The 9,132-nt window shown below is 41.4% G+C and overlaps 1 pseudogene; it reads left to right on the top strand.

Annotated features, from left to right (window-relative positions):
- Window positions 1–294: 294 nt before the first annotated feature.
- On the top strand, window positions 295–1,926 carry LOC116462296 (zinc finger protein 561-like; annotated as a pseudogene).
- Window positions 1,927–9,132: the final 7,206 nt, after the last annotated feature.

The raw sequence follows: 9,132 nt of genomic DNA on the forward strand, positions 1-9,132 counted from the left end.
TTTCAGTCTGACAATCAGAGTGCAAGCAGTGATGGATGGTATAGTTTTTCTGAAATGATACTGCATCCTAGAAATAAGATTAAGGAGGAACAGCTTTTCCAGTGCTGGCTCCACTTGGTCAGTGCAGTTTCGCCTTTATGGTGGTGGAGTCCATCCCAGCTGTGGACCGCAAATAACCCTGTACAAAGAGGAATGGAGATTGCCTCTATCCACCTAGATTCATAAGCTGCCCAGAGGCGATCTTGGCATCAAGGAAGGGAGCATTGAGGCACATCGCACCATCAGCTTCAGAGGATGGCAGCCACTGATTTGTCCCATGGGTTTTTTTCCGGGGAACCAATCTGCTCTTTTGAAGAAAAGACGAAGGTAGAAAGGATGGTGGTGGACTACCTGGCAAATGGTTATCAGGATGGGAAATACAACCTAGAACCAAACGGTCATCACTTCAGCAGGGTTTTTTGAAGAATCAAATATTCAATAGGATACAAATGACAAGAGGCTACAGTGGATGGAAACTCTGTGACTGTGAATTGTGGAGAGGTCTTCAGTGAACAGTTTTGCCTTAAGACACACATGAGAGCTCAGAATGGAGGGAACACTTCTAAGGGTAATTGTTATGGAAAAGACTTCCTCAGTGTGCACAAGGAAGATTCTATTGGACAGGAACTTTCCAAATTTAACCCATGTGGAAAATTCTTCACTCTAACTCCAGGCTTTGCTGTGCATCTTGAAATTCTCAATGCAAGACAACCCTACAAATGTAAGGAATGTGGAAAAGGCTTTAAGTATTTTATGAGCCTTGATAACCACATGGGAATCCACACTAGTGAGAAACTCTGAATTTCAGGAATGTGAGAGAGCCATCACAGCTTCCTCACATCTAAAGCAGTGTGTAACAATTCATACAGGAAAGAAATCTAAAAAGACTAAGAAATGTGGGCAATCCTTCACTAATTTTTCTCAACTTTATACATGTGAAAATTCATAAAGGAGAGAAGTCTTTTGAATGTAAAGAATGTGGAAGGTCCTTTAGAAATTCCTCATGCCTTGGCCGGGCGTGGTGGCTCACGCTTGTAATCCCAGCACTTTGGGAGGCCGAGGCGGGCGGATCACGAGGTCAGGAGATCGCGACCACGGTGAAACCCCGTCTCTACTAAAAATACAAAAAAAAATTAGCCGGGCGTGGTAGCAGGCACCTGTAGTCCCAGCTACTCGGAGAGGCTGAGGCAGGAGAATGGCGTGAACCCAGGAGGCTGAGCTTGCAGTGAGCCGAGATCGCGCTACTGCACTCCAGCCTGGGCGACAGAGCGAGACTCCGTCTCAAAAAAAAAAAAAAGAAATTCCTCATGCCTTAATGATCACATTCAAATTCACACTGGAATAAAACCACACAAGTGTACCTACTGTGGGAAAGCCTTCACTAGATCAACTCAACTTACTAAACATGTAAGAACTCACACTGGAATAAAACCCTGTGAATGTAAGGAATGTGGCCAAGCCTTCACTCAGTACTCGGGCCCTTCTATACACATATGAAGTCACAGTGAAAAGAAACCCTATCAGTGTAAGGAATGTGTGAAAGCCTTCACTACGTCCACAAGCCTTATTCAACATACAAGAATTCACACAAGAGAGAAGCCTTATGAATGTGTTGAATGTGGGAAGACCTTCATTACTTCTTCCCGTCATAGTAAATATTTGAAAACCCATAATGGAGAAAAGACATTTGCATGCAAGATATGTGGGAAAGCATTTCTGTATTCCTCATGCCTTAATGTTCATCTGCAAGCTCATACCAGAGGGAAACCTTTCGTATGTAAAGAATGCGGGAAAGCATTTGCTGTTTCCTCATGCCTAAGTAGACATGAAAGAATTCACACTGGGCAGAAACCCTATGAACGTAAGGGTATGAGTGTTACCATTTAGCCCATCGGTTGCCATCTTTAATTATTGGCAATGACACCAAAGATTATCAGATTTGTCCTAAATGCCTTGAGGAGGTTTAATGGTCATGGATTGGCCTTAGATGCCATCCTGAGGGTCTAAAATTAAACCTACAGGTTCTGAATACAACTTCTTCATGGTTGCCTGAGTCTGAGCATCTGTGAAGAAGGGTCATGGATGGTGAGGTCAGTACTGCAGGCTGCCTTACCTTGGTGATTAGATTCCTAAGATCATAGTATTAACAAGTTCTGTATGAGATAAATCATGCAGACTGGTCCCAGACCCTGTTGGTTAGTGGCTGCCAGTGTGGCACATTCATGTCAAAATTTACCAGAAGCCAAGAAGATGTAGGCCCCAGAGGTGGATTGTTAAAAGATGCTCCTCCAGAGGTCTCTTCTATTCCCACAGATCCTGCAGAGCATGGCAGGAATTAAACCGTCCATAACTGCCAGTGCACTTTCACAGCTAATTATTTCTGTGTCCCCTTCTTGTAAAATCTAAGAAGTGTGACAGCCTTGCCTGTTCTGCCTTGTATGTCTATTTTAGGTGGCACAATCTAAGTGGCAGTGTCTCTTCTAGTATAATACAGTCGTTCTCCTCATTTCTGTTAAGATGGCTGATATAATCCATGAATCTCATTCATGATCTCTTTATCAGATGATTGTTCAGCCACACTTTCAGGATTCTCTTCAGCACAAGTTTTCTAATTTTTGCAGTACGGATAGGCTGAGGATTTTCCAGATCTCCAAGCTCTGGTTCCTTTTCCCTTAACAATTTCTTTGGCGATTCAAGTCTCCTCTTTTGCATTTTCCTGTAAGCAGTCAGGAAGAATGAAGTTTCCTGTGTCCTTTAACACTTTAATTACAGATCTTAGTGATACATACCCAATTTTATCTCTCTCAAGTTCTACCTTCCACAAAATGCTAGAATACAGTTCAGCCAGGTTCTTCACCACTTCATATCAAGGGTTGTCTTTTCTTCATTTCGCAATAGGATGTTCCTCATTCCCCAGTGACACCTCACCAGAATCACCCTTACCAACCTTATTCCCAGCTTGCACATCAGAATTTTTCCAGCCTCTACTCATTTGTCAGTTTCAAAGCTGCTTCACATTTTTAGATTTTTTGTTTGTTTGTTTTTAATTGCAATACCTCACTTCTCAGTACCAAAATCTGCCTTAATGAGCTCAGGCCACCATAACAAAATACCACAGACCAAATGGCTTACAAATTCATTTAATTTTAAATAAATGAAGTTAAAAACAGAAATTTATATCCTCACATTTCTGGAGGCTGGAAGTCTGAGATCAGAGTGCCAGCATGGTCAGCTTCTGGTGAGAGCTCTCTTCCTGGTATGTAAATGCCCACTTCCTCATGTCTTCACATGATGGAGACCAACAAATAGGTCGGTCAGTCTGTTTCTCTCTCTGTCTCTCCCTCTTCTCTTCTCTCTCCCCTGCCATCTCTCAACATAATTTCATGATACTTCCTAAAGATCCTATTTTCACATACAGTCACACTGGGATTTGGAGCTTCAACATATGAATTTTGGGGGTTATCCTTCAGTTCAAAGCACTTAATATGATTCTTTTCCCTTTCCACATAGGCAATCACATAATCTGTAAATAATGACTCTTATTTTTCCATTTCAGTCATTAGGTTAAATCTCTCTATATATACTTTTTCTTGCTTTACTGAACTGATTTCAACGTCCAGCACAACACCAACTAAAAGTAGTAATAACAGCATAATTGTCTGCAGTTCCGCTGAGATATGTGCTCCATTTTACTGGCTTGGCTGTAGGTTTTTATTTTTTTTTATTTTTTGAAGAGGCTATCTCCTAAACGAAAGGTTTCTTTTTATATCCAGTTTTTACATGATGAATGATTTCCCAATATTTCATAATTTGTGAGGCTGATTTCCTCTTGAATTTATTAAATGCTTCCTTTGCATCCTCAAAAAAAAAAAAAGATTAAGGAGGAACAAAGCGATTGAGCAATGTGGTGTAGCAGAGAGAATGCTGGACTGATCATCAGAAGATCTGAGGTAAAAGTGCTACTTCTAATATGAAAGTGTGTTGTGAGTGACTAACTTTTGAGGTTGCTAATTGCTTTGTTTGACAATTCAAACTGTTAGATTTCAGCTCTGAAACTTCTATTCATCCATTGCTTGAATTTCTCCTTTAGAGACATATGGACCAGAGCAACTATTAAGTTTGTGCAAATTTCTCTTTTCTAAACTAAGTATGCGTTGGTCCTTTAACTGTTCTTTGTATGTGAGGTTATACTTCCTACTGAGGTTATACTTCTATAATCCTGCTCCTTCTCCTTCAGAATACAATAGGTTTTTGTGCAACTAATAAAGGATTCTACCCATAACTAGCTAACATACATCCTCTGTGGACAGACTGTCATGAATTACTCTGAAATCAAATTACTCTAACAACACAGATCTCCCTCTCTATAATACTCCAAATGCAAACATTTACTTTTACTTCTGTCACATTTTATCCTTTTTTTTTTTTTTTTTTTTTTTGAGATGGGGTCTTACTCTGTCACCCAGGCTGGAGTGCAGTGGCATGATCTCAGCTCACTGCAACCTTCACCTCCCGGGCTCAAGCGATCCTCCCACCTCAGCCTCCCAAGTAGTTGGGAAGACAGGCACCCACCACCATGCCCAGGGAATTTTTTTGTATTTTTGGTAGAGAGGAGGTTTCACCATGTTGCCCATCCTGGTCAGATTTCATCCTTTTAATGTTTGCTCTGAAATCATCCTCCAGAGAATTAGTTATTCCTCTTGGATTTGTCATAACCACAACTTTGATCAAAATGCCTTTCATGTCTTTAAAACTCTGATGGAAATATTGAAGAGCACAGAATCAAAATCAGAGACCGAGAGGATTATAAAACTAAAAGGGAACTTAGCTGCAGTGAGTCTGCGACCCAAACATACAGCAGAGCACTCCCAGACCCCAAAAAGAGTAGCTGAACTTCTGAAAAAGTATCTGGGATTGTGTTTATTTTCATAAAATACAGCCAAAATTTTTAACAGTTCAAGTTTGCCCATTCCTGTGGTGTACTTCCTCTGAGCAAAGTCTTTTGATTTTTCAGAGGTATTTCTGACAAGAGTTGAAAAGTTCATGAAGAGTCTCAAGAGAAAGTTGTGTCCACTCATACACAGATGCTACGACAATTTCTTTGGAGTTCTGCGGGCAGCAGAATTCCAGATCATGGCCTGCGCATGTGCTCCTGGAACATGCTGTCTTAAGCTATTTGAAAACAAACATGGAAGACGGCTGTAAGCAGAATGTGGGAGAAGTTTTAATGCACTTTAGGAATGTAACCTTTAAATACCAGTCATGTTCAGAGTATTTCTCCTGGAAAAATACATCATTTCCTTAATGGAGTGGCACTTCCCAAAATGACATGCCATTTAATAATATTAATCTGAAGGCAAAGAGAGGGTATGTTGGGGATTTGTCTATCCCTAGACTTCTAAAACCAGAACAATATCTGCTGGCCTGAAATTAAAGGATACAACAAACTAATGGAAAATCTTGACAGATTCAAAAGTATTTGGTCCCCTGTCACCAATTCCATTGAGGGACATATTTGGCGCTCCTCTGCTCACACCTTCTCATCCCCCAGCGCTCCCCTCTCACTCCTCACTCCAGGTCAAAGGTGAAGCTTCAGGCCCTCCCACACCTGATATGCTGGCTCATCTGCTGTGCTCCCCACCATGCCTGCAGCGCCAGCCACGCTGGATGACTTGCTGCTCCTCGGACACACCAGGCATGCTCCCCACACAAAGCTGTTGCTCTTGCTCTTCCTTCTGCCTGAATGTTTTTCCAATATACACTTGGCTCACCTATCCATCATCTCCTCTGGGATCTGCTCAAATGCTGCTTTCTCATCAGTGACTTCCTTCACCACTCTATTAGAAATCGAACGTCAATACACCCACACACACACTCCATTAAAGGTCCCAGCACTTCCTAGCTCCCTTTCCTGCTTTATTTTTCTCCATAGCACAAATCATTCAACATGCCATTTATTTCATGTATTTATTTTATTTATTGTTTCTTCCTGCCTCTCTCTTTCCCTCATCAGGAAAAATGCTCCCTATGGGCTGGGATTATCACCTGGTTAGTTCACAGATTTATCCCCAGTACCTAGAACTGGCATCCCTGACACAAAACAGATATTTAAAAACTATTTGCTGAATGAATGAAGGGCAAGAATGGCCAGGGAATCTCCCTCTCCAAGTCACTAAAGGCTGCAGCCACTAGTTTTTAGAGGTTAGAGTCACTGTAAGTGAAAATGACCATGTCTCAAAACTTAGTGACCCCAGGAGTCATCTAGGGAGAGACAATGTGAAGGGGTCGCCTCCAAAGCAGGGACCCATGACTTTGACTCTTCTCTGTGAATAAGGCTACATGATAACATAAACAGCATGTTGTCACAGCAGATGCACAGGGAACATCTGCATCTCGACACATACGTTTCAACCAGTCATTCTTAAATACACACCTCTTACGAAGCACAATTAATCATTGAATTGACTAGTATCAGACCAAATTTAGTGCTCAGAAGATAGAACTACAATTTACAAACTACTTTTAGAGAAGTATTCAATTCAGCTCACAGCGGAGCAGGTTTGAAATGGTCTTAGATGGTTTGTCCAGGCTTTGAGGGCGAAGCCATGACTGAAAGACACCTGCACGAGGTCACTAAAGCATCACCTTCCCTAGGACCCCACTTGCACGCGGTCACTAAAGCGTCACCTTCCCTGGGACCCCCACTGAGAAGTACTGATGTCTAAGGTCTTTTCCAACCCTCAGCATTCTTTGCTTCTCCCCAGGGCTCCCCAAGTCCCCTGGTTAAGTCTTGCCCCCTTGACATGTAATTCAGGTTACATCTCCTGTGGTCAAAAGGGAGGACTCCTCCACAGACTAGCTCCAAGTACACTCTGCCACTCCTCCACCTCCTAGACAACTCCCGGTCCCCCTAGAATGCCCTTGGCCATGCTGTTCCCTTTGCTTGCCCTGCTTTTCTCTGTTTCCTCTTCTGTTCTCTCCCTGCTCTTTCATTCTCTCCTCAAAGTCTAGCTGAAACATTATTTCCTCTGTGAAGGTTTCCCCATGCTCTTCAGTTAGAATCTTTATTCCCACCATACCACTGTGAAAATGCAACATGAGAGGCAAGAAGAGTGCACCTTATATTAAACCTGGTGCCTCTGATTGCTCAGCAGTATTTCTTGAGGGCAAGAAATATGTTTTACTGACCATGGTAACTGCACACAGTAACTCGAACAGGATGTTTAGTAAATTGATTCAAATCAATGGATGAGTTGAAATTCTTAGAAGCAAAATGAAGCAACAAACATGTGTTCCTACCTGACTAGACAAAGACACTCTAAAATGGTAGGTGGTTGTTAATGGTTTCCCACCTAGAGAGTGTATGTTCCTAGGGTCTTATAAAGGAAATGATGGGGACCTGCAAGTTACTTTTCAACATTTAAAAAGAAAGTATGGAAATCATTCTTTTATTCACGATAAGAAAGCAAAGTCTAACAATAAGACCATTCTAACCCAAAGTAAAGAAATATGACAGCAGCCCGGAGTTGTCCTTGGTTACGTTATGCTGATTGGATGCCAAATTGGCAATTGTACTCAGCTCCCTGATTGCAGGGACTGGACCATTTTAACTTTCGAGAGCTTATGTTCATCATAGGGTGTGATATAGAAAATGTACCATGTAAGCATCTGTTGGCTGAATGAGAAAATGAATGAATAAAAAAATCCACCAATGATTAAAGCATACTTGTGTCAAACACCTGGGCATTATCCCGATATTGCTGAGAGGGACAGTGACAATGTGGCACTCATCTAGAACTGGGCAACCAGGATGGTGAAGGAAACCCATGGCAAAGAAGCAAAAGCTAGAAAGCTAGGGATGTTTAACCTAAGAAAGATAAAATTCAAGGAAATCTGATAATCTTTTCTTTCAAATACTTAAAAAGTTTCCATGAAAGGATGTGTATGATTTATTCTGTACCAGAATAGTATGATTCTAGGAGAATCATACTATGAATGAATCTAGGAGGCATATGTTTTATTCTGTACCAGAGGTACCTCTGGTACAGAATAAATCTGGGGTACTAGAGCCAGGACCTAGGAGAAAAAGTTTTTAAATGGCAGATTTCAGCTCAGCCTAAATAACTATCTAAAAATTGGAGCATATTTACATTGGAAGGGCTCATCTCAGCAAGTAGTATGTTCCCCATCACTGAAGATGTTTAAGCACTGGCCAGATGACCTTTCTATAGGGATACTGTGGAAGGGCTTCTAGCATCTGTTGGGAGGTCGACTAGACACCCTCCAAGGTCCCGTCATTCCTATAAACCTAAATAATAAATAGCCATTTTTTCTCCTACCCAACATTCCCAATTACATAAACTGAGAGTTATTACCTGTTTCCTGATAAATTTCATTAGCCTTCCTCTTGGAAAATTAGAACTTTTGACATAACTGTGTTTTGGTGGTTCAAGTAGAACAAATTCACAGTCAAATCCCTCAAAATATTTGCTTGGAATTTTGAGGTACTCTTCTAGAAGTGCTCTGGAGCCACCTTCTTGAACTGTGAAATTCTGTACCTGCAGAAAAATCCACTTAGGCGCAATGTCCACCAAGATTTCGACTCTGCTCACAACTTGGAAACCATTCATCACATCCAGGGAAAAACAGTCCTGTTCTCGGTTGGGGGCTGTCTGCACATAAAGGATATTGCCATCCTCCACATCCGGTTGTGTAAAAGTCAAAGGGACTTTTCATCTGCACCCAAGCTGCCTTCTTCTGGTATAAATTTTTGGAGGTATCCATGCATTGGTGGAGTTCCGACTATGAACCCTGCCTCTGAAGGAATATTATCTTCATGCCCAGCCTTGAGTTCACACACACAATATATAGACACAAGAAGAAAAACATTAATAAATGTAGAAGTGAAGACTGTTGAAAACCACATTGTCTTATATTAACATCCACAATTGGCTTAAGTTGTACTTAGGGTTGATACACAGTTTAAGCCTGAGTCTGTTTTGGTGCCCATGCCAATATTTTTAATATCGGTCCTGGTCACAAAAAAAGTAATGGTCAGCAACACCTGAGTAGCTACTAATATATTAACCAAGT

The sequence above is a fragment of the Hylobates moloch genome, unplaced genomic scaffold (assembly GCF_009828535.3).
Source record: "Hylobates moloch isolate HMO894 unplaced genomic scaffold, HMol_V3 SCAFFOLD_23, whole genome shotgun sequence".
Lineage (NCBI taxonomy): Eukaryota > Metazoa > Chordata > Mammalia > Primates > Hylobatidae > Hylobates > Hylobates moloch.